At 48.4% G+C, this 27,777-nt stretch overlaps 2 long non-coding RNA genes across 11 annotated transcripts in view; one reads left to right on the top strand and one right to left on the bottom strand.

Moving 5' to 3' along the window:
- Nucleotides 1-27,502, top strand: part of LOC106028511 (uncharacterized) — a 65,557-nt gene extending 38,055 nt beyond the window's left edge. For 2 of the 10 annotated variants that reach the window (XR_010044014.1, XR_001202128.3), the window contains one exon: nucleotides 14,774-15,018. This is a non-coding gene — a long non-coding RNA (uncharacterized LOC106028511). Of the gene's footprint in view, nucleotides 1-564; nucleotides 9,230-14,773; nucleotides 15,019-16,422; nucleotides 18,412-24,489; nucleotides 24,681-26,274 lie in introns of those variants that run through there. The other 8 variants (XR_010044022.1, XR_010044015.1, XR_010044021.1 and 5 more) reach the window with 8 other exon arrangements.
- LOC134473659 (uncharacterized) lies at nucleotides 1,408-17,871 on the bottom strand. The gene is made up of 4 exons (XR_010044023.1): nucleotides 17,754-17,871; nucleotides 3,081-3,160; nucleotides 1,940-2,152; nucleotides 1,408-1,459 (listed from the first exon to the last, which is right to left on the bottom strand). It is a non-coding gene; the product is annotated as an uncharacterized LOC134473659 (long non-coding RNA).
- Nucleotides 27,503-27,777: the final 275 nt, after the last annotated feature.

Below are 27,777 nucleotides of genomic sequence, written 5' to 3'. Positions count from 1 at the left end.
TGTAAATATATAGTTCAATTTTTAAAATTATGTTTAGGGGCTGGGGATTTAGCTCAGCAGCATAAGCATCTGCCTGGCAAGTGCAAGATCATGAGTTCGATCCATGGTACAAATAAATAAATAAATAATAAAATTATGTCTAAAGAGTTTTGCAAATAGCCAGACACGGTGGTATACACCTGTAATCCCAACCTCTGAAGGCAGAGGTAAAAGGATCACTAAAAACTCAAGGCAAGAGGATCACCACTAGCTGCAGGCCAGCCTGTGCTACCTAGAGTAGGTCGGTAGGTCGGTAGGTAGTTTGCTGATCAGATATGACAAGGTTATAATGAGCAGAGAAGGAAGATGTTGAAAAATCACAACTTTATATACTTGTTAGAAAAAGGAGATCATTTACAGCATATCTCAAACAAACAAAGTACATAAAGAAAAAACCCTTTCACCATATTTACTCTTAGGCTGTTTCCATCACACATAGGAATGAAATTCCTATGCATTTGCAGTTAATTCCAATTCTATCACCAACACACCCAATGCTAAGCACCACCAATCTTTTCTCCATAGATTCCACTGCCCTGCAGATTTGTGTCTTCTGAACAATGCACAGCTATGGTGAAGCTTTGTGACCAGCTTCACCTAGCAAAATGTTTACCCGTGACGTAGCGTACGTAGTCCCTTTTATGACTGAATGATATCCCACTGCGTGAACATAGCATACTTTGTCAATGACCAGTTCATGGCTCCTGGGTTATTTCCACCCTTTTGCTACTATGAATAATATTGTTGTGAGCCTCGTGTACATGTTTTTATAGAGACATGAGTTTTCATTTCCCCTGGGTCCATGAACTGAAGTTTCTATGAAAAAGTTAATGATAATTTTCCAATTAGTAAGCTTTATTCCAATTAGTGAACAGTTAATGTGGGGGAAAGGAGTTGGAGGAGAAGTTGGTGCAGGTTACACACAAGGTGGAAAGGAATTTAAGAGCTTAGGCCTGCATGGTTTCAAATCCTGTGGGATGTTTGCCTTAGGGAATTTATTTAATTTATTTAACTCTGGGTTTCTGTTTTTTTGACTATAAAATGTTTTTTTTTTTTTTTTTTTTTTTGCCTTTTTCGTTTTTATCGGTACCAGGGATCGAACTCACGACTGCCTGCTTATAAGGCAGGTGCTTATGCCGCTGAGCTAAATCCCCAGCCCCTTGACTATAAAATGTAGAAAAAATATAATAACAGTTACCTTGTAAGACTTGTGAGGATTAAATGAGATAGCTGTAAACTCAGTGTCATGTACATTGTCAACACTTATTGTTAGTAATTATTTATTAATAATATATACTATGGCATTTTTATAGTAATCATGCATTGATTTTGCAATTTTAAAAACAAATTTAAGGGATGGGGAATATAGTTCAGTTATAGAGTGCTTACCCAGTGTGCACAAGGCCCCAGGTTCAATCTCCTGTACCATCAAAAGAAAAAAAATTTAAAACGTATGAAGTCAGCCTTAATTTTGTATGCTTACTAATTTAAACACATTCTTATATTATCAAATCATTCTGTAAGCTGGAAAAAGTGATTTAATCCTGCTTCCTCGCTGTCTTAGACTAAATGAGGAAATGGAGGTTGCTTACTTAAGGTCTGAATTATGCTTTATTATTTTCCACTTTACAAATTAGGAGGGAGTAGGCACACCCAAGTTTATAGCGGCACAGTCTGTGATACCCGAATCTTGGAAACAGCACAAATGCCCATCAATCAATGAATGGATGCAGATGTGGTGTTTTATACAATGGAGTACTACTCTTCCATAAAGAAGGATAAACTTGAAACATTTCTAGGTAAATACATGCACTTTGAGACCATACTCTTAAGTACAATAAATCAGATATACATATAAAAAATCACAAAGTAGTAATAACATTGGTAATACCATTCTTACCAAAAGTGATCCTAAAACAAATGCAGATGGTCCCCAACTTATCATGGCTTGACTTATGAGTCTCTTACTACCATGGTGAGAGAGCAGTATGTGTCCAGGAGAACCAACACTTTGAATGTGGATCTTCTCCTGGGCTAGCTGTATGTGGTATGATATTCTTTTGTGGTCTGGGCCAGCAGCAGCAAGCCATGGCTCCCAGTCAGCCATACACTCCTGAAGGTGAACAACAAATACTGTACTGTACATTGTTATAAAGTAGGGTATGTGTGTTAAACATTTGTTTGTGATGAGTTTATGAAGATATAATACCATCGTGTAAGTCAAGGAGCATTTGGCCCAGCAATATTAGGTTTTGTAGCCTATAAAAGGTTACTTTAATTTTCCCACTGATAATTTAGATCTTTGAAGCAAAATAATTTTGGGGGGAGTTTTTTTTTTTGCATGAGGAATCGAACTCGGGACCTTGCACTTATCAGGCAGGCACTTATGCCACTGAGCTATATCTGCAGCCTGAAGCAAAACTATTTTAAATAAATTTCTTTTGGGGGGCTGGGGATTTAGCTCAGTGGCATAAGCGCCTGCCTTGCAAGCAGGCAGTCATGAGTTCAATCCCTGGTACTGATAAAAATTTTTTTAAAAATTTCTTTTTGGCCTTTGAATCTTTTTGCTTTAGAACAAAACAAACAAAGAATCTGTTAATAGTTAGCATCTTGCCAAAGATCTTGTCTCATCTTCGTACAGCTGACATGGCTGTCCATTTTAATTGACTGCCTGTAGAATTAGTAATTTTATGATTTTGCTGGTGACTCCAATCTTAAGCAATGATATCCTTCTAATAAGGCTTATTGTATTTATAGGATTTAATGAGAAATTAGATGTTTTTCCTTTTTAAAAAAAATTTTTTGGTACTACAATGTCACACTTGCCAGGCACTATGCAACTGAGCTACATCCTGGCCCTGAGAAATTAGATTTTTAAGAAGAAACAAAAGTATTAAACCTGTTAAAATGTACTCTTGAAGCCATTTCTACATGTTTCCTCTAGTTGTGTTCATATTTCTAGTACAGAATGACAGACTTGTAAGGTCCTTCCCCTGGCCGCCCTCTTAAGTCCCTTTTGGACTCAACAAAAGGCCACTTACCAGGACTCCCAAACAGAATACAGGGCCATTTTCCAGACTTCAGGAGATCCATTGTCTTGTAACTATGAACTTGTAAGTACCTACAAAGTAACAAGAACTGTACTTAAGACTGACTACCTTTGCTTGTGTGTGTAACAGCTTTATTAAGTTACAGTTTGTGCACCACACAATTCATCCACTTAAAGTATATGATTCAGTTGCTTTTTTGTCTATTCATAGAATTGTGCAACCACAGTGTCAAAATATTTTCATCCCAAACAGAAACCTCATTGCTATTAGTAATCACTCCCTTTTTCTCCCCTATCCATGGCAACCAGAAATCTATTTTGTCTCTGAATTTGCCTGATCTGGACATTTCCTGTAAGTGGCATCAAATGATAGGTGATCTTTCGCGCTGAGCTTCACATAGCACAGTGTTTATAGCATTCATTTATGTATTCATATTGTAGCATGTATCTGCTACTTCTTACCTTTTATGACTGAAGGAAGTTCCATCGCATGGGTGTACCACATTTGTTTGTCCTTAATCAGACCAGAATTATTCTATAGAGAGAACTGTGACCTGAATTTGGAAATCTCAAAGACCATGTGTTTTTCAACAGCTTTCAAAAACAAGCTAGCTAGCATTCTTCTGTCTAGAAAGAAAAAGAGTCTGTTTATCAAATTTCCAAATTCTATAGCCTCTCATGGAACAATTGGCAATCAGCTTTAGGGTTAGAGAGAGGAAGGCACAGTGGTATAAATTAAGGAGTGTTACAATTCATCCCCCTTTGATCATCAGTTTGGGCTGCGGTAACAAAATACCAGAAGCTAGGAAGTCCAACATGTTTAAAGGCGCAGGTGGACTTGGTTCCTGGGCTGTCTTCCTGGTTTGTCCATGCCTGCCTTCTCTCACATTCCCATGAATGGTGGTAAGGGGTGAGCTCTGGTCTCTCTTTTTTCTTCTTATAAGGACACGAATCCCATCAGCAGAGCCTACCTTTGTGACCACATTTAAACCCAATTTGGACAAGAGCTAAGGCCCCACCTCCAAATACTTCTCACATTGGGAGCCAGAGCTTCTCAGGACACGCTATTCAGTCCAGAATACTTCCATATCACAGGAAATTCTTTATTTTACTTGTAACAGCATCACTGGTCACAGCAAATAGAAGTTGCCTTAGTTACTTTCTCCTTGCTGAGACACAGTACCCGACTCCCACAATTGAAAGGCGGGAAGTCTTATTTTTGAAAGTTAATTTTATTGGTACACTTTTGATATACATAATGATCACATTCATCATAGGGAATTTATTCCCATACATACTTATCTTGATTCTTCTTTTTTTCCCCCATTCTCCTCCCAGAAAGGTTTATTTTGGCTCACAGTTTGTAGAGGTTTCAGTTGATAATTTGCTGGCTTCAAGGAAGGGTAGCATGGCAGAGGGGCAGCGGGGAGGAGAGACAGCACATGGCATGGCAGCTGGACACAGAGTGATCAAGGGAGAAGGAGGGATGGGTATACCTTCCAGGCCACGCCCACCCTTTCCCCCAAAACACCCCCAACCTTACACCTAATTCCAGACTCTTCAGTGGACCAATCCACTGATGAATATCACACACAGGATCCAGTGGCTTTCCCAAAGCCCCTCCTGTGAGTGCAGGAGGTTTTGGAGGGACATCTAACATCATAGAAGTTCATATAAATCAGTGGATTTTTAGCATGGGCACCCGTAACTTAGTGTGAATTGGTTAATCACGCTTTCTTTCTAACCCTTGGTAGATGGTAGATAACTTATGGCTGGTTGAAACTAAGGCGTTCTGATAGAAAAGGAAGTCCTTAAAAAGGATGAGAAAGGAGTGATTTTAGAGTCTTAGATCATTTAGAACACATTACATGCGTTATACTTTGGAGGCATGTCCTTGCATAGCAACTCCACAAGATAAGCACTGTGTATTGTTGTGTTTTGGTTTGTTTTGTTTTACTTGGAAAGAAAGGAAAAAGCTTCAAAAAGTTAACTGTTACCAAAGGCTATTTAACAGACTGCAGGCAGAAAGCTGGGATTTTAAACCAAATCTATGTCATTCCACAGAATCAGAGGGGTTCCGTATTGTTTGTTTTTCCTATTCCGAACTGAAAGCAGACGCTGAGTGAGACCAGGACTAGGAAGGGGAAATGGAGAGAGCTGGAGAGGGTGTCAAGGCCAAACTCTGCCTTCTCTACAATTCTGTCACCACCGCTAGCCGGCTCTGCCCCTGCCCCAGACGGCTCAGCTGTGCAGACGTGCTAATGAGTCCCTAAATGCTTCCTGGCTTAGTGCAACTACTGTGTGAGAGGGTGAGGGCTCCGGCTGCTGCTGCTGCCCAGGCCACACACCCTCCAGCAAAACTTCCTTATTTGGAAACATCTTTTCCATCCTATTTGGGCGGAAGGACTACAATCTCACATTTAAGAAAAACAAAATGCTTTGCCCTCCATCAGACGGGGCACTTAAGAATACTGAAAACAGAGGAACACCTAAAAGATGGGGTGCATTGCTAACTTTACTCAAGGGAAAGGTAGTGGAGGCAGGGTGTGCTTCATCGGAGTTGATCGAACTAGCAGGAATCCCTTTTTCTTTAACTCCAGAACAACCTGAATTTGGAAATCTCAAGAAGCATGTGTTTTTCAACAGTCTTAAAAATGAGCTGGGCATGGTGGCACATACATGTAATTCCAGTACCCAGGTGGCAGAGGCAGAAGGATCACCACAAGTTCAAGGCCAGGCTGAACTAAATAGTAAGACCTTGTCTCAAAAAACAGAAGCAAAAAATAAAAATAAGATTGTTAGCTGCACGTGGTGGTACACACAGCACTCCGGAGGCTGAGGCAGGAGGCTTGCAGCGAGTTCAAACCCAGCCTGGGCTACGCATTGATTCAAGGCCAGGCTAGACTATATAGTGAGACCCTGCTCAAAAAAACAAAAATGAAACAAACAAACCAAAAATTAGCATTCTTCTGTCTAGAAAGACAAAAGAATGCTCTGCTTGTGGTAGTATACACCTGTGATACCAGCACCCTGCGATGCTGAGGCAGGAGGATGGCAAGTTTAAGGCCCAGCCAGGGTAACATAGTGACTTAAAGAGAATCTATTTAAAAATTAAAAATTAAAAAAGAACTGGTAATCTCGCACAATACAAAGGCCCTGATTTCAATCGCCAGTACTACAAATGAACAAGGAAAAACAGAAGCTGTTTTAGTTAGCAAAAAGCTTTGAACCACTGTACTGTAATATAAAATTCAGCACCTTTTTGCTGGAGTTAAGAACATATACTGTTTTAAAATTATTTACACTGCTGAAGATGGGAGAGGCCTGAGTATCAAGGGAATGTTCGTTTGCGGATATAATTTAGCATTTAACGCTTTGAGCAGGAGGTATTAGAAAAGATAGTTTCTGAAAAGATAGGACTAAGAAAGTATTTGCAGGGTGGTTCAGTGGGGTCACCCTAAGTGTCCACTCCTGGAAGCTGCCCGAGGAGCAGCTTGTTAGATAGACAGAAAGTGTAGATTTAAGTCAAGTCTGAACTCTAGACTAACTCGCTTGATGATCTTGGGCAAACGACTTCTCTAATCTTGGGCCTCAGTCTGCTCCTTTCCGAGAGGAGCTGGCTAGAGGGTCCCCACAGCCTGTCCAGAACTGGAGTTGTTTTATGATTCCCAGGGCTGTGGGAGGGGCGGGCCTGGGGTAGTGTGTGCCGCAGAGGTCATGGGTTTCTAGTGCCCTCCAGACTCACCCCTGATTTCCTGTCCTGGGGTGCCCTCCTTGCCCGTCTGGAGCCTCGGGTCTCTGTTACTTCCTGGCTTCCTGGAGCAACTTCCTGCAGACCCATTGGAGTGCGAAGCATAAAAAGCCCAATTGCTTCTGGGGAGCTTATCAAGGCCCACCTGCACTGAGTTCGATCACCACCCAGCCATCTGGTCATGATGGATTAAGTCAGATAGAATAAGCCTCGTTGGTATTTGCTAAAATCTAAACACACTCACAAAATAAGATAACCAGAATCTACTTGCTTCCCCCGAAAGGTCCTGATGTCTGCATTCTTCATTTAGGTAGGAGGACAACGTTGATTGAAGGGGTTTCCTGTGCCCTTCTGATTGCAAAAACAAGTTGGGTTGGGCAGCCCTCTCTGATCTGGGAGACCCAGGGAAATTGTGCGATCTTGCCAGGCATAGTGCAAGATGGAGATTTTGTTTTCCTCGCATTAATCCGCAGCTAATGCCAGTGAACATTATCCTTGTTTAATTACATTCACTAACCAACTGACACAACTTCCCCTGGGAAGAAGCTTATCCGACTCTGACTCACGCTCTGCAGCATGTTGGATTTGAGGAAATGGATAATATACACCCCGCTGGCTTTGGAATTTTAAACAGAAACCCACATGCTGCCGAGGCTCCGGCTTACTCCCAAATATGGGAGAATGTGTGCCCTGGCCACAGTTGCAGGAGGCACGCTCAGTGGGACAAGAGGCAAAACCCACAGGGCGCCTGAGTGCCAGGCGGGGGATGCCAGAGCCAGCAGCCACTTAAAGGAGAAGGAACAACCTGAAGAAAGGGAGGGAGGACCGAGTGCCTCCCCTGGAGTTCTCTGGGGGATTCGTGGACGTGAGTCTTGCTGAGAGCAGCGTGCATTCCCAGCATCTGGACCTGAGAAGAGTCTGCATGTCAGAGCAGGAGATGAAATGACTCCAACCTACACCAAGCTGCTTAGGTCACTTTGGTCCCCGTCATGGTGAGAAACCCTTTGGTGACCAGCTGGCCTGGGACCAATTGGGGCCACTGCTCCAGCATTTGAGGGAAGGGTCGTGGGGACAGTGTCCCAGAGCAGGCGGAGATGAATCCTCAGCTGGAAGCCAAAATGAAGACACAAGGTCCCCTTCAGCTCCATCCTGCCCATGCGGAGCCCCTCCTTCCTGCCAGCAAGCTCCGAATGCCCTTTAACCTCTTTCCACTACGGCTGTCCTTGTGCTTCATGTTGAAAAATCTTCACTTTTTAAAAAATTGTATTTTTTAAAGCCAGGCATGGTGGTGCACGCCTGTAATCCCAGCACTCGGGAGGCTGAGGCAGGAGGATCATTGTGAGTTTGAGACCACCCTATACTACAAAGTGAGCTCAAGGCCAGCCTGAACTGCATAGCAAGACAGTCTCAAAAAGATAAAGTAAAGTAAAATAAAATAATTGTATTGTCTGATTTATTAACTATTTTGTGGTATTAGGCACTGAACATAGGTCATTGCACCAAACTATTTTCCCAGCCCTCCCTGCCACGCCACCCCACCTCACCCCACCCCACTTGGAGCCAGAGCCTCCCTAAGTGCTAAATCGCCCAGGCTGGATTCGAACTTGCAATTCTTCTGTCTCAGTCTCCCAGCACTGGAGACTATAGGTGTGCATTACTATGCCCGGCTTACTGTTTTATCTTTAAAATGATATGTGCTCAATGAAAGTCAAACAAGGTAGAAATAGAGCATTAACAGCTCCCATTTGGAGTATTTTCTTTGCATAAAACATTGTTCTAAAGTACAGAATGCACATCAGTTTACATAAACTTCCTAAAAGCCCATGGAGTAAGTACACTATCATCCACCCCGTTTACAAGTAAAAAAACTAAAACTCACACAGATGAAATAACCTGCCTAAAGTCACACAGCAAGGACATGGCAAAGCTGAGATTTGAACCCAAGTGCCTCAGCGTTGGGCTAATCCTGCTTTAAAGACAGGAGAGCAATCAACCCCACCCCACCACACAAAGATGATCACTATTAATGTGTTCCAGACTGCTCTTTATACACATGCATGTGGTATTTGCCTTACCCTGATCTCAGTAGAATAGAATCTAGGGTTGCATCTGAGAAGGAATCACCAATTAACTATACCAGCTTTCTTTAGAAACTCAACTGGAGCCTGCAATTGGCCAGGTCCTGCCTCCGTCTTGCTGGATGCTTTGTGGCAAGCGTCTCCTAAGCGCTCAGCAAGTGCCCTTCGGTGATGTCCGGGCCGGCTTGTGTATACCCTTGGCTTGTGCACCCATGTAGATATCTAACAGCTGTTCCTTCCCCTCCAGATGGGGCCAGTGTGGGGTCATAGCCAAATAAAGAACCACCTGCCTCATCACTCTGGAGAGCAAAACTGTCACTGCACTGGCGTTACAAGCCCTGCTGTATTTATAATCTTCTTTCTCATATGAGAGTTTTGGGGACAGCGATGCTCACAGGTCAGGCTGTGTGTTTGTTCTGGGAGTGGGGAGTGGAGTGACCGCCGTGGGACTTGAATTCCACAGCACTTCTGGAGCTCACAGGCGCTCCCGTGGTCTGGGCCGGCTCGGCTTCAGGGCTTCAGGAGGTTGGATGATGGGAATGCCTTCAGGGGCCGTGACAGTTCCCTGCCTGGCCACAAGCTCTCCCTGAGCGAGCAGAGTGAACGCCTGGCATGTCGAGGCAGGCCATGACAGAAGTGAATGGGGCACTGGGACAACCTGTTCCTACCTCCTCCCCAGAACACAAAGCCACGCAGCCTCTTCTTTTTCCTTTTTCTTTCACTTCTGGAGATGCAATCTAGGAGCTACAGCCCTAGCCCCTGCACTTCCTCTTAAAAAAGGAAAGAAGGAAGGAAGGAAGAATGAATGAATGTAGAGAAAGAAAAAAAGAGGTATCAGGGTCCAGGAAGTTCAGTAGCACAGTGCCTGCTTTACAAGCTTGAGGACCTGAGTTCAATTCCTGCTACCCAAGGGAAAAAAGATACCATGAAATGGCTAATTTTATGTTATGTATATTTTACCATAATACCATAAAACAGGTTACCTATGTTATTCTCTATCCGTATTCCCATGTTTATATATTCCTGCCACCTCCCCACTAAGGACTATAATACACAGTATTGCATTTGATCCTCTCAACTTGTATATACTGTGTGGAGGTTATTATTTCCCCAAAACATATATTACCTTATTTGGGGTTTGTTTGTTTTATGCACCACTATGCCCAGCAAAAGCATACATTACTTTTTTCTTTTGTTTTGCTTTACTAGTGCATTATTCCCACTAGTAATGTGTGAGAGTTCTGCTGCTCTATTTCCTTACCACCACTTAGTGTTATTTCTCTTTTTTCATTTAGCTTTTCTGGTGGTTGTATGAGATATCTTGTTGTGCATTTAATCTGCATTTTTCTACTGATTGATCAATTGAGTACCCTTTCTATACATTAGTAGCCAGTTGGTGTATATTCTAGGGACTCTGTGTGTGGTAGAGGATTAAACCCAGTGCCTTTGCACTGATGTGTACCCCCAGCCTTTTACTTATTTTTATTTTAAGATAGAGTCTCACCAAGCTGCAAAGTGGCCTAGACTAGGCTGGACTTGCCTTGTGATCTTCTTGCCTCAGCCTCCCAGTGCTGGGGTTATAGATATGTACAACCATGCTTATTCTAAGGATTTTTAAAAAATTTTTTTTCCTGGTTATTAAAGTAATACATACTGCCAGGCATATATGGTGGCACATGCTTATAATCCCGGCACTCAAAGGGTGAGGACTGAGGCTGAGGCAGGAAGATCACTGTGTGTTCAAGGCTGGCTTGTGTTAACTAGTAAGTTCAAGGCCAGCCTGAACTATACAGCAAGGCCATCTCAAAAAAATAAAAAATAATGTAAAGCATACTAAACTAAGTAAGCACAGCAATGTGCGTCATAGGACCAGCTACTTAGGAGGCTAAGGCAGGAGGATTGTTTGAGCTTGAGAGTTTAAGACCAGCTGGGAGAACATAGCAACAACTTGTCCACCCCAACCAAAAAATATCTTCTGTCTCAAAAAAAAAAAAAAAAGTGCAATCCATACTAATTGATGAGGGCTTGGCAAACAGAAAAGAATCATAATGGCTTCGTACTATGTCAAGTTAGCCAAACTAGAATGTGTTTTTCAGAATTCCTCTCCCTGTCAACTTCTGGGCCAGGGTCAGCCACAAGAAAATCTGCACAAGATTTGGGAGGCAGAGCAAAGCGGCCACATTTGCCCCTGACTCTCCAGCTCGCCGCCTCGCACAGGGCAGCCTTGGAGCCCCCAGCTCCTTTGGTTAAGCCACTGCTCAAGGCTCAGCGAGCTGGGGGCCGAGCTGGACCCCTAGAAGCTGGGCTCATCCCTGTCAGTCGGATACCATGTCCTCAGGACCCAGAGTCCCTGGTGACTTTCCCTCTGCCTCTCCCAAAAGGCCTTCTGGCTCCTTGTCCTGGGGATGTGAGAGCAATTTTGTATATTTTTTCCTGCACTTGACATCCACCTGCTTTTACAGTTTCCCTATTTCTTTCTAACCAAACTGCAGGAGTTTCACCTTTCTGTTTCTCTCTTTAAAAAATTTTTAAAATAAATAAAAAAATCTTTTAAACTGGACTCTTGCTATGGAGAGGTTGTGGCCACCAGGGGGCCACAGTGAGCCCACAGGCCTTGGCCTCCCTGTCAGAGATGAGTCTTCCATGTTAACACTGGGCCTCAAGGTTTGTATTTTAAATCCTAAGTATTCCTGAGAGGGAAAACTCAGGAAATGTTTAATTCTTCAGAATGAATGATTCTCCAGATGCAGTCCTAAGGAATATGACTTCCTAAAAGCATAATGAATAGGGTCAGAGAGTGGCCAGGAGGAGAAGTTAAAGACAACTTCACTGGTGCGAAGAATGGTAACACACACCTCTAATCCCTCCAGCACTCAGGAGGCTGAAGCAGGAGGATTGCTATGAGTTCAAATCCAGCCTAGGCCACACAGTGAGTTCAAAGAGTATACAGCCTCAGATATACATCATGAGACTGTCTCCAAAAGTCAAATCAAACCAAAACAAAGACACTTTGCCTACTTAGTAATTTGGCAGAGCCTCCTGGATGCTCTAAGAATGATGGTTGAACAGGGCTTTTCTTCTCCAGCCTGAATCCCTGGCTGGGCTGTGCGCCTCACCTGGACAGTGGACATCCTAGGAGGTGAATTATTTCCCTGGCAAAAACAGAACTAGTGGGGAGCAGATGGGGTTGGAGTGTGCTTTAGAAAGCAGTGATGGTGAGAGGAGCAGAGACACAAGACCACCCAGCACAGCAGTGCTGCCCAGCTGGCTTCTTGCAGAGGAGCAAACCTTGGTTGCTGTGTTTTCTCGTCTCTCCCGATGACTGTGACCTGGGGTCTTTCCTCAGCCTATCCTGTCATTGCTCCTGAGTGGAGGAGACGCTTGCCTCACAGTTTGGCTGCTGAGCCAGAGCGCTGGGCTGGCAGGGGGTCACTGCTCCAAGTGCGGGAGCACCCAGGGGTAACATTATCCTGCCAGAGCCAAACAAGGAACCCAGTGTTTAGAATAACTTCAAGAAAGCTGGGGGTGTTTCCTCTGTCAGAGAAACAAGAAACCACAGTGAGATAATGGATAGCTATATTGAGGTCACAGATTATCAGCTGCTACTGCTGCTTCCTATTCGGAATCTGACGAAACCTCTTTCTAGTCACTGGAGCTTCGTGGATTCTGTAAGCGTGGCAATATTCAGTGATGGGCTTGGGAGCGCCACCTGGGGCTCTGACCTAACCCTGAAGTAGGAATTGGGTTTGTGGAGGTTTTTAGTGTTTCCAGTACTGAGAATTGAACCTAGGGCTTTCATGCTGAGCTATAGTCCCTGCCCTTTTTATATTTTTTATTTTGAGACAAGCTCTTGCTTGCTAAGTTACTAAACTGTTCATACTGGGTTCAGATCACAATCCTCCTGCTTCAGCCTCCCAGAGTGTTGGGATTATATGCATACATTACTCACCCAGCTAAAAACTGTTCTTTTGTGATGAGGCTTCCGGGTTAGGTGCCATGAACATTCCTCTTAGGAATATGTTTAACTGCATTAAACAAGGGTGTGCCGGGTGGGTGGCCAGGTGGTCAGAGCCTACCTCGGGGTCAGCCTTACCCTTTCCTAGCAGCCTGAAATGGTTCACACCCAAACATCAGAGGGCTGTCAGGTGAGGGCTGGTACAGAGGTACCGTGGTCCACAGCACGAAACCCTGTGTTCCAGCTTGGCCCCCTCCCCTGACATGACCCTGGGCAAGTCATGGAGTTTCTCTGACTGTTTTCTCAAATGTTAAATAGGGACAGCAACACCTAACACTTTGTATGATGCCTCCTCTTTCTCCATGTTATTTTCCTGTGAGTCTTCTCACCAGACTGTAAAACACGGAGTGCAGGTCAGGCATATAGTAGGTGCTCAATAAAGATCTATTAAATGAATGAATAGAGGGATCTTATCGTAAAAACATTAGCTCATTTTCTCTGATAGTAAGAGAATATATAAATACTGAAAATTTTTCACAAAATAAAAAGTTAATATGGTTATATTAACTTTGGTTAATATTAACTGTGGTTAATATGCCCTACACCCAGAGATAATTAGATTGGTTTTCTTTTAGTTCTTTTTCTATATATATGTACATAATTTTCCCCAAACTGGGGCCATACTGTTATGAATTTATTATCTATTATATCATGGATACTCTTTGGAAGTAGTTTATTAAAATATATTCAAATAGAAGTTGAGGGCTAGGGGTAAGCTCAGTGGTTTAGCATCCATGAGGCCCTGGGTTTGATCTCCAGAACCCAGATAAATAAATAAAATTTTTTTATGGTACCTGGGATCAAACTTGCAACCGCGTGCTTGCCAGGCGGGCACTTATGCCACTGAGCTAAATCGCCAGCCCAGTAATGTTATTTTTTGAAAGAATCACGAGCTGGGTGTGGCATGCCTGTGGATGCCCAGCTACTCAGGAGACTGAAACAGGGGGATCATACATTTGGAGCCAGTCTGTGTGCAATTTAGTGAGAACTTGCATCAGAATAAAATTTAAAAGGCTAGGAATGCGGTTCAGGGGTAGAACAATCGGCCACCATGAGCAGGGACCTGGATTCAATCCACAGCACCCCTAAGCAACCCGAGACAAAACACAAGAGTGAAGAGAGTAGCAACAAAAGGGAACATACCCTGAAAGACCAGCCTGGATCTGTAGTAAATAGACAGAAGGAGGAATTTAAGAACAGGATGTGGTGGCAGACACCTACGATCCCAGCACTGTGGGCAGCTTGGGCACTGCGGCCCCAAGGTGGAACCCAGCCTGGGCTGCTTAATAACTTGGTGTGATCCTCGATACAAAAAGTTTTGAACAGAAAGACTAGGGGTGTGATCAGTGCAAAGGCCCTAGGGTCAATCCTGAGATTGGAAAGACAGAATGAGAGAGAAATTTAAGGATTGAGTTTCCTCTTTCATTCATCCTGAGAACCCTAAAAAGTCCTTTATTTATTGATTGATTCATTCACTCAATTATTTATTGCAATTACAACATTATCTGTAACAAATTCAGATAATATTGAAATGTGTAAATAAAAAGGTATCTTCCATATGTGTGTATATAGGTATATATATATAATTATTGAACAGAAAAACAATATGGGCTGTGTGTTGTGGCACATGCCTGTAGTCTTAGCACTTGGGAGGCTGAGGCAAGAGGATCACTGTGAGTTTGAGGCCAGCCTGGGCTACACAGTAAGACCCAGTCTCAAATAAATAAATAAATAGAATATGATTGTTGTTCTGTAACTTGCTTTTTTTCACTTAACTCGTGGATCTCTTTCTTTTTCTTTGTTTTTCACTGTTTTTGTTGTTTGTTTGTTTTTTGAGACAGGGTCTTGCCATGCAGTTCAGACTGAATTCACTGTGTAACCAAGGTTAGCCTCAAACTCATGATGATCCTCCTGCCTTCGCTTCTCAAGTGCTGGGAATGGACCACTTTCTATATCAGTAAATCTGTGTCTACTTCATGCTTTTAATGGTTGTATAGTCTTCCATTGGCTGATATAATTTAGATGTTATCCAAGCCCTTGATAATGTAATATATTGGTTCAATGAATATTTGCTGAGCAAATTAAATGACAGTGTGTAGGACTCATGATAACAGACTTATCAGGGGATCCCAGAGAGGACCCAGATTTCGAGGCCTGTGTTTGCCAGCACCTGTGCCATCAAGTTTGACTTGGGAGGTGAGTGTGTAAAGGGCCAGCGGTCCGGCACTGTCCCCCTGGGCCAGGACTTGCATTCACGGGCTGGAGCCCAGCAGGGTCCTGGACCCAGAGCGAGAGGCGTCTGGGAACATGAGCTGAGTGGAGCAAGCTCTGTTTGCTTTACATGAACAAGTTGGTTTTGCAGAAACAGGAAATTTCTCTCATATTTTAAGCCCTAAAATAGAAGAACTACGCTGGGGTGCACAGGGATTTGGGGAATTTGGCTAATATCAAGTAAATTTTATGTGCATTTTGAATGCCGGTCTCTACATGAGCCATGATGTCTTTCTGAAAAGGCTTTTCTTACAAATCAAGGAATGTGCATCCAGTAATAGAATGGGGAGGAAGAAAACACCTCTACATCTTGCTGGCCTCAAAGGTATAGGAAAGAAGTCCCTTTGTGCAGCTCGGAAAGCCCGCAAGGCCTGGTCCCGCCTTCTTGCACCCTGGCTTCCCAGCTTCCGTCCCCACATAGCAGACCCCTGCTCCCCCTTTGCCCACTCTGCTGTCAGGGCCTCCGCCTCTTCTGGAAGGCTCTTTCCCCAGGCTCCTAGTTTTCGTGTTATTCCTACTCTAGCCCAGTGGAGGCCGTCCCTGGGTTCCAACTACAAACTCCTGTCCCTACCTGTTATGGCCATCCTGCTCCTTTCCTTCAGAGATGTCCCACCACCGTAATAACACCCCGATGTGTGCGCTGACTTGTTTAGGGATGATGCCCTCCGTTATCCACATCTGCTTTCTGTCCAGCTTTCTTCCTAAAGCCTCCTCAGTGTTGGCTACAAGCTGGAAGGAACAGCACACCGGCGCTGTAACCCTAGCAATGGGGAGGCCGAGGGACAGGGGTTTATAAAACCCCTTGCTTCCACTCAGTTTCGCCAGGATCCTAAGACCACCTCAAAAGTTAAAGCCTATGGGTGGTACACACCTTAGTCCAGCTACACCAGAGGCTTGGGAGGAAGATGTAAGTTCGAGATCAATCCGAACAACTTAGCCAGACCATGACGTGAAATACAAAGGGCTGGGGATGTAGCTTCATGGCAGAGTGCTTGCCTACCATGTGCCAGGCTCTGGTTCAGTCCCAGCACTCCAAAAGGAAAGAAAAGGAACAAGAAAGAAAGGAAAAAAGAACACTGTCGGTTACGTACACTTTATACTGTACGTCTGAATTCAGGTACACTAGTTAGCAGAAACGTAGTATCTTTGAGTTCTCTGATCAATACACTACAGCTTTCCCTGCACTCCTGCAAGCTGACACATTTCCATTAACTCACAGGCCTTGCAGAGGGAGGAAGGTTGCCCGTCTCCAGGGCCAGCCCCCGGAGAGGATGAGCCCAGCACCCAGAGGAGGTCAGAAACTGCCAAGCTGTCCGGAGTGAGACACTGAGCCTGGTATTCTGTTTTTCAGACCAAAGTCATTTTTTCCCCTCTCATGGTTTATACACTCTTATTGTAAAATATTCAAACTGTACCAAAAAATATAAAGAAGAGAATTTACCGCGTACAGTACCACAGTCCAGTAATAATAGGACCTGGCGATAGTAGCATTTTAATGTTCATTACCCAAAACTTTAAAATTCACACTGTATAAACACTTTTGTTCATATATATGTCTCACCTGTAATAACGTGCACCTGATTGATACATTGGCTGATTTTCATTTATTTGGTATGCCTTTGGGCAAGAGGTTTTAGATTTTTCTTTTGGAGTAATTTTACATTACAGAATAGTTGCAAAGACAGAACAGAGAGTTCATGCAAAATTTCACTCAGCCGCCAAATGTGGTGTGTATGCCTGTAATCCCAGCACTTGGGAGGCTGAGACAGGAGGATCACTGGATTACTGTGAGTTCAAGGCCAGCCTGGGCTATATAAGTGAGTTTAAGGCCAGCTTGAACTATGTAGCGAGACTCTACCTCAAAAAACAAAAAATAAACAAAAAAACCCTTCACTCAGCTCACTTTACTGTTAACACCTGACATACTGTGGTACATTTGTCAAAACAAAGAAACAGACGCTGGCTTGTTATTATTATTCATTCACACAGCAGAGACCAGATTCTGCCCATCTTTCCATGTGTGTCCTTTTTCTGTTCCAGGGGACCGCACTGCATTAGATGAACAGCTGTTTATACACTTCAACCCTTACACCGTTCATTTGCCTCCCGTCCTGCCTGTCACGCACACACAGGGTCTGGGTACCTTCCTCCGCTTTCCAGGCAAACACTTCTTTCCCTCACGTACTTTGTATAGTATTTTGGGGGATTCCTAGATGTGAAGTCTTTCTTGTTCCTTTTGGTTTTTCCCAGACAAGATCTCACTATTTAGTTCAGGCTGGCCTTGAGCTCACTGTGAAGCCCAGGCTGGCTCAAACAGCCAGCAAACCTCTTGTCTCAGCCTCCCAAGCGCTGGGGTGACGAGCATGTGCCACCGCACCCAGCAGATTTCCCCTCTCCCAGAGAGAGCCAAGCAGATCCCTGCTGCTCCGGGACAGGATTACTGGTCATTCTCTTCTCTTCTCCATTCATCTCCCTACTCACCTCTACTTCCCCACTATCATATGCCTAGTGTTTGTCCCTGGCGATACAGACGTTCCTGAAACATCCTACCTTGGTGAATAGATGCGGCTCCAGCCTACAGAAATGACGTTGTGCCACCATCTTACTGCTTTCCTTCCTTTGATGACACGTATTTCTGAGATTGTTGTGTGGCTCAAAGTACATGCAGCTGACTGGTCAACTGTTGCGTGGTACTGCGAAGCTAGCGTTCCACGTCTACCCCGCTTCTCCAGGGATGGCCTGGCCCTCCTCTGATGAATGTGCTTGTGGGCTCCATCAGGCATGTGAGGTTGCTGGGTGATGACACTCAGACTAAAATCCAGGAAACAGAGTCAGATGGCTTCCAGAAGGGAAGTTTATACTTCCCCCAACAGTGGTTCCCTTGGCCTGCATCCTTGCCAGGTTTTTTTTTTTTAGGTATTATCTGACTTACCTAATTTTTTAAATAATCTAATTGATACAAATGATTTGATCTTATTGTGTTTTTTTGTTTGTTTGTTTTGAGACAAGGCCTCAATATGTACCCCAGGCTGGTCTCAAACTTACCAGCAATCTGCAACCCTCCTGCCTCAGACTCCTGAAGTGAAATTATAGGCACATCACCAGGTCTGGCTGAGCACTGTTACTTTATAGTAACAAATTTTGCTATATGTTTGACTTGTGTAGCTCTTTTTTCTATTTTTATCTTACAATAAAAAGGTTAAAATACATGCTCTTCAGTTATCGCTCATTTTTCCACCGTTTTGCTTGCAAGACCAAAATTCATTTTTTAAGCAAATCCACTTTCTCATTTTTCCCTGGGTCAGAACAAACCTGATTTCCAGGTTTAGATTGCTGTAGAAATGGGATTTTTTTTTCCTATCGTCTTTCCTTTTTTCACTCCTTCCTTTTATCTTTCTTTCTTTCTTTCTTTCTTTTTTTTTTTTGATGCCTCAAATCCAAACCTGCACTTCACACATACTAGGCAAGAATTCTGGGGGTTTTTTCCAGTTATTACACATCTGCTTTTCCTCTTTATTTTCTTTTTTTGGTACTGGGGATCAAACTCACGACCTCTCGCTTGCCAGATAGGTGCTTATGCTGCTGGGCTAAATCCCCAGCCTTTCTGTTTCTTTTCTGTCAATAAAACCCTACCATCCTCACTTGAGCGCAGTAGCATACTGGTGCACACCTATAATCCCAGCACTTTCGAGGCTGAGGCAGGAAGACTGCTGTAAATTCAAGGTCAGCCTGAAGTACATAGCAGAACGCCACTGCAAAATAAAACCCTACCACCCTCCTAGTTTTGAACCCACAAATCTGTCACTTCAACCCGCCAGGGTTGGACTTATGAATGGAGGAGACAGGATTGCAGGAACTTCTCAAATCTTCCTGGTGAACCTAAGGGGTGAGCCCTGCCACCAGTGCCCATGGGCTCAGGGTAACATCTAAAACCAGACAGAAGTTTGAGAGCAGCTACCCCAGTTACCAAATTAGGCAACCTAAGGGTCCAAAACTTCACACACAAGTGTTCTTTGACCATATAAAAACTAAACTGATTTTTCTAGAGTTTTCACTTGCAATATTGGAGAGATTCAGGGTGAAGGGGCAAGCGAGCATTTCATGGGGTGCCAGAAATTGCTTACTCTCGATGAGTAAAACCTTTATTTGAAGGGCGATTTTGCCCGACCTAAAGCCCGTTTTCCCAACAACCCAATAGCAGCCTTGTTGAGGCAGTAGCTGTGGCAGCTGCATTAAGCCCTGGGCTCCTGTGTGTTATTTTTATCTGGGATACTCGTGGGGCTCCCCTGAGTCACCAGTCAGCATAGAGAAGGTTTGGAGGCCTAAATCCTGGCCCCTACCCCACAGAGATAATAAATGCCACATGGATAGCAAAGAAGATTTTTTTAAAACCAAAATACAGGCCCTAAGGCTCCTCAGAACAATGTTTTTACCACACAAGCTGGCTCAGAGAACTCAGCTTTGAGTCAAGGTCTTAGCAAGAAATTCCCACTTCCTCTCTGTGACTCCGAGAGTTCATGGCCCCACCAGCTGCAAAAAGGAGGAGGAAGAGGAGGAGGAAGAAAAGGGAGGAAGGGGGGAGGAAGAGGGGAAGGGAGGAGTAGAGGAGGGGGAAGAAGAGGAGGGGGAGGAGAGAAAGAGGAGGAGGGAGGAGGGAGAGGAGGGGGAAAGAAGAGGAGGGGGAAGGGGAGGGAGAGAGAAGAAGAGGAGGAGGGAGGAGGGAGAGGAGGAGAGAGAAGGAATAGGAGGGGGAGGGGGAGAAGCCAGCGCCTGGCTCAGAAGCCAGACCCGCTACATCACAGTTCCCAAACGGGCCCAGAAAGCGGAAGAAGCACAGAGCCATCATTCCCGCCCAGTGCTGGGCCGCTCTGCTCTCTGCCTGCCCTCAGACCTGGACTGCGCACCTGCCCCGCTGTCAGAACGGTTTCTCCGCCCCTGGTGTGGAATAAGCAAGCTTGGGGGAAAGACCTCACCCAGTCCCTCTGACCCCGGTCCCCCTGACCCCTGTCCCCCTGACCCCGGCCCCCCTGACCCCGGTCCCCCTGACCCGGGTCCCCCTGACCCCGGCCCCCCTGACCCCGGTCCCCCTGACCCCGGCCCCCCTGACCCCGGCCCCCCTGACCCCGGTCCCCCTGACCCGGGTCCCCCTGACCCGGGTCCCCCTGACCCCGGCCGCCTTAACCCGGGTCCCCCTGACCCCGGTCCCCCTGACCCGGGTCCCCCTGACCCCGGTCCCCCTGACACCGGCCCCCCTGACCCCGGTCCCCCTGACACCGGCCCCCCTGACCCGGGTCCCCCTGACCCGGGTCCCCCTGACCCCGGCCCCCCTGACCCCGGTCCCCCTGACCCCGGTCCCCCTGACCCCGGCCCCCCTGACCCGGGTCCCCCTGACCCCGGCACCCCTGACCCGGGTCCCCCTGACCCCGGTCTCCCTGACCCCGGCCCCCTGACCCCGGCCCCCTGACCCGGGTCCCCCTGACCCCGGACCCCTGACCCGGGTCCCCCGGACCCTGGTCCCCCTGACCCGGGTCCCCCTGACCCCGGCCCCCCTGACCCGGGTCCCCCTGACCCCGGTCCCCCTGACCCCGGCCCCCTGACCCCGGCCCCCCTGACCCGGGTCCCCCGGACCCCGGCCTCCCTGACCCCGGTCCCCCTGACCCCGGGTCCCCCTGACCCCGGGTCCCCCTGACCCCGGTCCCCCTGACCCCGGGTCCCCTGACCCCGGTCCCCCTGACCGGGTCCCCCTGACCCCGGCCCCCCTGACCCCGGTCCCCCTGACCCCGGCCCCCCTGACCCCGGTCCCCCTGACCCCGGCCCCCCTGACCCGGGTCCCCCAGACCCCGGGCCCATGACCCCGGCCCCCCTGACCCGGGTCCCCCTGACCCGGGTCCCCCTGACCCCGGCCCCCCTGACCCGGGTCCCCCTGACCCCGGTCCCCCTGACCCCGGTCTCCCTGACCCCGGTCCCCCTGACCCTGGGTCCCCCTGACCCCGGTCCCCCTGACCCCGGGTCCCCTGACCCGGGTCCCCCTGACCCCGGCCCCCCTGACCCCGGCCCCCCTGACCCCGGTCCCTCTGATCCAGGTCCCCCTGACCCCGGTCCCCCTGACCCCGGTCCCCCTGACCCGGGTCCCCCTGACCCCGGTCCCCCTGACCCCGGTGTCCCTGACCCCGGCCCCCCTGACCCCGACCCCCCTGACCCGGGTCCCCCTGACCCCGGCCCCCCTGACCCCGGTCCCCCTGACCCGGGTCCCCCTGACCCGGGTCCCCCCGATCCCGGTCCCCCCGACCCCGGTCCCCCCGACCCGGGTCCCCCCGACCCCGGTCCCCCCGACCCCGGCCCCCTGACCCCGGCCCCCCTGACCCGGGTCCCCCTGACCCCGGTCCCCCTGACCCTGGGTCCCCCTGACCCCGGTCTCCCTGACCCCGGTCCCCCTGACCCCGACCCCCCTGACCCGGGTCCCCCTGACCCCGGCCCCCCTGACCTCGGTCCCCCTGACCCCGGTCCCCCTGACCCCGGTCCCCCTGACCCTGGGTCCCCCTGACCCCGGTCCCCCTGACCCCGGTCCCCCTGACCCTGGGTCCCCCTGACCCTGGCCCCCCCGACCCCGGTCCCCCTGGCCCTGTGTCCCCCTGACCCCGGTCCCCCTGACCCCGGCCCCCCTGACCCGGGTCCCCCTGACCCCGGTCCCCCTGACCCCGGCCCCCCTGACCCCGGTCCCCCCGACCCGGGTCCCCCCGACCCTGGTCCCCCCGACCCCGGTCCCCCCGACCCCGGCCCCCCTGACCCCGGCCCCCCTGACCCCGGTCCCCCTGACCCGGGTCCCCCTGACCCTGTGTCCCCCTGACCCCGGTCCCCCTGACCCCGGTCCCCCTGACCCTGGGTCCCCCTGACCCGGGTCCCCCTGACCCCGGCCCCCCTGACCCGGGTCCCCCTGACCCCGGCCCCCCTGACCCCGGTCCCCCTGACCCCGGCCCCCCTGACCCGGGTCCCCCTGACCCCGGTCCCCCTGACCCCGGCCCCCCTGACCCCGGTCCCCCCGACCCGGGTCCCCCCGACCCGGGTCCCCCCGACCCCGGTCCCCCTGACCCCGGCCCCCCTGACCCCGGTCCCCCTGACCCCGGTCCCCCTGACCCTGGGTCCCCCTGACCCGGGTCCCCCTGACCCCGGCCCCCCTGACCCGGGTCCCCCTGACCCCGGCCCCCCTGACCCCGGTCCCCCTGACCCCGGCCCCCCTGACCCGGGTCCCCCTGACCCCGGTCCCCCTGACCCCGGCCCCCCTGACCCCGGCCCCCCTGACCCGGGTCCCCCTGACCCCGGCCCCCCTGACCCCGGTCCCCCTGACCCCGGCCCCCCTGACCCCGGCCCCCCTGACCCGGGTCCCCCTGACCCCGGTCCCCCTGACCCTGGGTCCCCCTGACCCGGGTCCCCCTGACCCCGGCCCCCCTGACCCCGGTCCCCAAGCAGCCCTCTGATGCTCCTGCCCGAGCTCTGGCACCACCCACCCGTCCTTTCACCACCGGCCCAGCAGAGGCCGCCAGAGCGACGCCGATGAAGCCGAGCTGGCCGCCCTGCGGAGCTGGAAGGGCTCCCGCGGCCCGCAGCCGACCCTGCAGCCCCCTCAGGCCAGGCCCCGAACACCCGGTTAGGCCGGCCTCGGTGTCCTTACACCTCCCAGAGATGAAATCGGGGCCGGCATTATTTTTAAAAATACGTTTATGCCGGTTGCAACGGTGCACACCTGTCATCCAGCACTCCGGGGCCCAGGTAGGAGGTTCGCGGCGAGTTCAAGGCCAGCCAAGGCTACATAGTGAGAATGTGTCTCACAACACCCAAAATAAATAAGTAAAAATATGTTTATATTATGTCTATATGTCTATATGTAAACACACACGCCAAAACAAAGATTACCAAAAGTATGGAAATAATAATATATTTTAACAGTTCATCCTTAGCAAATTAAAACTGTGATATCATACACTTCACAATCATGCACACAAGTATAATCACAGAGTCACATATACATGTGTGTGTGTGTTGCCATCTAACAAGGCGGTTAGCAAGCTGTATGGAAATACTGTGAATTTGTAGCACCCTAGGGCGGGACGTGGGACCCAGGGTAGGATGCGGTGTCTCCGGCTGAACCCACCGAGGAGACAGATCCCGCACAGAGGAGGGAGCATCTGATACCCTCCAGCATCTTGGGCCCAGCTTCAGGGTCCTCCTGGCCCACTGTCACGATCCACCCACCTCCCACAGTCCAGGCCCCTGGGAGATATTAGAGAGGTAGAGAGTAGAGGAAAGGGGAAAGGTTCCAAAGCTCCTGGACCCACTCCCAGTGCACAACCCATTTGTCACTGCGGAGGCAGATGCTCCCCAGGGCCCTAGGAATAGAGCTAGGCAGGGGGAGGAGGGACCTCTGCCCCTGGCTGCTCTCTCTGCCTCCACCAGCCTCCATGCTGGCCCATTGTGGCTCTCTTCTGAAGCCTTTTCCTGTGTTTGTGACATTTTCCTCTGCGTAGGAAGTCTTCCTGGAAATCCTCCAGAAACCCAACATCCTCCTCTTTCCCGAGGGACACTGGCCTTAGGAGTTCATCCTACCCCCCTCACCTTTCCTTGGCCAGAAGCTCTGGAGCCCGGAACAACAGGAAGTTATCTTCCCAGAGCCTCTCAGCAGCCACGTGAAAGGCAACTACTTCTTGTTGTAGAACACAGTAGAGAAGAGGAGGTTGTCAGGTTTTTTTATTTTTGTTTTGAGACAGTCTCACTGTGTCATCCAGGCTCCCCTCGAACCCACTGCAGTCCTCCTGCCTCAGCCTTCCAAGTGCTGAGGTTACAGACACGCATCATCATGCGGGGTGAGGTTGTGGTTTTTAAAAGAAATCTGAAAAATGCAGCATACCAAGAAGAAGACAACCCTGACCCATACTTCCACGATGCTACTCTTCTTTGTGTCCTTCCTGGTCACCAGTACCCGAAGGCTGAGCACTGGGACACCCTGACCACATCTGCCGGGTCCACTCAGGGCTGCAGGCAAGCAACCTCTGTCTCCTTCTCACCTCATCTAGTCACCACGGGAAAAGATAAGGCTAGGTGTGACTAATGAAAGGAGATGTCCCGTGCCTGTAATTCCAGCCTTCCTTGGAGGCTGAGGCAGGAGGCTCACTGGGAGTTCAAGGCTAACCTGGGCTACACAGTGAGTTCAAGGCTGACCTGGTATACATAGCAAGATGTTATCTCAAAATCAATCAATCAGTCAATCTGATGACTGTGTTTATTCTCCTAGGAAAGCTGCATAAATGTTCAGGTGCCTTCAAGAGGCCATGAAACACTAGTTCTGCTAGATGCGCCCAGAAAAGAAGGCTCTGAAGTCAAGTATGTTTGAAAAACATCATATTGAGGTCCACCATCCTGCATCCACAGTACTGAAGTCCAGAAAGTCCCAACAACTAAGAGTTTTGGTAACTTGGGCAAAAGGTGAGCTAAATTGATGTGTGGCTCTTCATATTCTTCACTTAACCTACTCAGTGTGAACACCCAGACACTTGGCTTGGGAGACACATGTTTGTCTGCAGAGGCTGCCCTTCTCCTGGGAGCTGGAGAATAAATAGCACATTCCCCAGGATACTCTATTCCAACTTGAAAAATTCTAAATTCCAAAAACACACTGGGTCCCAAGGGTTTGGGATACTGGTTGGCGAACTGGATAGCCAGAACCATATTAAGGATTTTGAAAAGCATTTTTGTAGACAAGACTCTAACCCCACACAGCATTCTCTAAACTGATTTGGCTATGAAACACTTGATTGCACTTGCTACCTATTAATGTGTCACAGAATTCCCAGGTGAACACTTGGGAAACAGGATGTTTAGAAGAATTTAACCTCTTAACAGTGAGGTTTCAGATGTAGGAGCAGGTGACTCTTCGGGGAAGCTCTTCAGTCCGAAGTTGTAGGGGACACAGGTGCTTGACCTGTCGTCAGGACTAAGGCTGTGTAGGATGAGGAGCTGGAGCAGGGATGGCTGACCTGCTGGAAAATCAATTGGGATGAACTCATAAAAGAACTCCAGAGGGGGCCAGAACTGGTGGCACACACCTGTGATCCCAGAACAGGAGGCGGCAATGGTGAGCTCAAGGCCAGCCTGGGTTACAGGGCAAGTTCAAAGCCCGGCTGAGCAACACAGTGAGACATGGTCTCAAATACACATTTAATAAAGACTGAGAATGAAGCTTAGTGGTAGAGCACTTGCCTAACATGCATATGGCCCTAGGTTTGATCCCCAGTACAAAGGGAAGAGGAGGGGCCGGGGATGTGGCTCAGTGGCACAGTGCCTGCCTGGAAAGCAGCAGGTTGTGAGTTTGATCTCCGGTATCAAACAAAATAAAACAAAGGGAGGGGAAAGAGAGAAGGAAGAAGACAGTTAACAGTTGAGTTAAATCAGAAGTGAAGAGATCCACAGGATCTAAATTATTCAGAAATCTACGTACCTAACAATGAGGAATCCTTGAAGCTAAGGGGAACTTTGTGAACTCTGAGACCTCTGCCAAAGGCTTACCCCATTGTGGGGTAAGGGTCAGTGGGAACCCTAGAGCTGGTGGAGCCAGTCAGTGTGGAGGAAGCCAGACCACCTCCTGTCCTGACAGGAGAAGGTGCTACATCACAGTGAGATATCAATAGACCGTGGGAGCAGTAAGTAGGTGCAGGCTGTGAGGGTCTGGATAGATCTGAGTCTCTGGTCCCCCAGCTACTGGATATTAAAATTCTTTGAAATTACGCATTGCTCAGCAGCAGGATCCCAGCTGGGAGGTGGCCTTCTTGACTGGTACCTCCTGCCGCCCTGGGTCTGTTGGGTGGCAGAAAAGCCTTCATTTAACTTTAGAATCTAGATAGTTCTGGAATGTTCCTGAACAGTTCTCTCTGGGCACATAAGGTTGGTGATGGGAGTCACAGGGACACCGTGGAAAGGATGAGCAGGATCCCTGGCAGGCTTGGCTGTAGTTGATCTCTGACTCTTGCTGCCATAAGTATGGGATGCTCTCAACAGGCCTCTTAAAAATTATCTCTTCCAGCTCGGCATGCTGGTGTCACCCAGTACTCAGGATGCTGAAGCGGGAGGATTGCCACAAATTCAAGGCCAGCCTCGGCTACATGTTGAGTTCAAGGCCAGCTGCACTACATAGTAAGACTCTCTCTCTCTCTCTCTCTTTCCCCCTGTCTCTCTTTTTCTCACTCTGTCTCTCTGTCTCTGTCTCTCTCTCTCCTTGGTACTGGGAATCAAACTCAGGGCCTCAAGCTTGTCAGACAGGCTCTGTGCTGCAGAGCTAAATCCCAGGCCCTATCCTGTCTCAAAAACAAACAAAACAGAACAGAAACTGTCTCTTCTAAAACTTTCACATGCACCATTCGAGTACTTCCCTTGAGCTTACCCTCTACGACTGAGACTCTTATGGCAGGATTTCTCCCCTTTGACACTACTGTACTAACATTTGGGGCCAGATAATTCTTCACTATGTGTAGCTGTCCTGTACAATGTAGGGTGTTCATTACTGACTTAATGCCAGTAGCAGCCCCACCACAACCACTGGGATAACCAAAATGTTTCCAGATGCTTCCAAATGGCTGAGGGGAAAAAAATCACCCCCTTCCCCTTGGGAACCACTACTCTAGCCAAATGGAAAGGTCACGTGGCAGGCTGAGTACATGCCCTGGGCAAACTATGCCTGGACTTTTATGTTAATTTCCACGTGACCCTGTAATATTTCTCACTGGGTGTAATAAACATCTCTGAGCTCAGTAGCCTGGCTCATAAAGTAGAGAAAAATGATAGTGGAAATCTCAGGGCCCTGGTAGAATGGTTAATGAGCTAAATCATGCAAAGATTATAGTGCTTAGCATAACAGAACATTCCAAACCTCTGGATTATTATTAATCTTTGACACTTAGGGTTTCACACCTGCCATCAAGGTGACCACTAACTGCCCTTAAACTTGTTTACTAAAAAAAAAAGGCCACGTGTGGTGGTACATGCCTGTAATTTCAGTACTCGGGAGGCTGAGGCAAGAGGATCATAGCAACTTTGAGGCCAGGCTGGACTACATGGCTAAATTCAAAACCAGCCTGAACTACATAGTGAATTCTATCTTAAAAAGTGAACAAACAAACAAAAACAGCCACCAAAAACAACAAAGAAACAAAACAGTTTAAGCCCAGCCTGGGAAATTTGGCAATTTATAGAGACTGAGTCTTAAAATATAAAAACGGACTGCGGATGTAGCTCAGTGGAAGGCCCTGAGCTGGACTCTCCCAGCCTATTAACGGTTTCCATCTGCAGGGAAGCAGCCAAATTTTTTATGGCCTCCCCAGTTGTAGCAAAGGCCCCGTGGCTGCCTATGCCGGGAATCTTCGATCCCTCCCCTGAGTAATTTCCACGCAGCCTCCCGGCTCAGCATGGACATCACTGGGTCAGGGAGGCTTAGATGGAGAGGCCCCCTCTGCGTTCCCAGGTGCCAGACTTCCCAGCAGCGCGCTCTGGCTGGCGCGGTCACTGACTGGCTGTGTCTGAATCATTCTGC

This window comes from Cavia porcellus, unplaced genomic scaffold (genome assembly GCF_034190915.1).
Source record: "Cavia porcellus strain 051 isolate PalLab524CR breed Dunkin Hartley unplaced genomic scaffold, mCavPor4.1 scaffold_28, whole genome shotgun sequence".
Lineage (NCBI taxonomy): Eukaryota > Metazoa > Chordata > Mammalia > Rodentia > Caviidae > Cavia > Cavia porcellus.
This window is presented reverse-complemented; position numbering and strand designations above follow the sequence as displayed.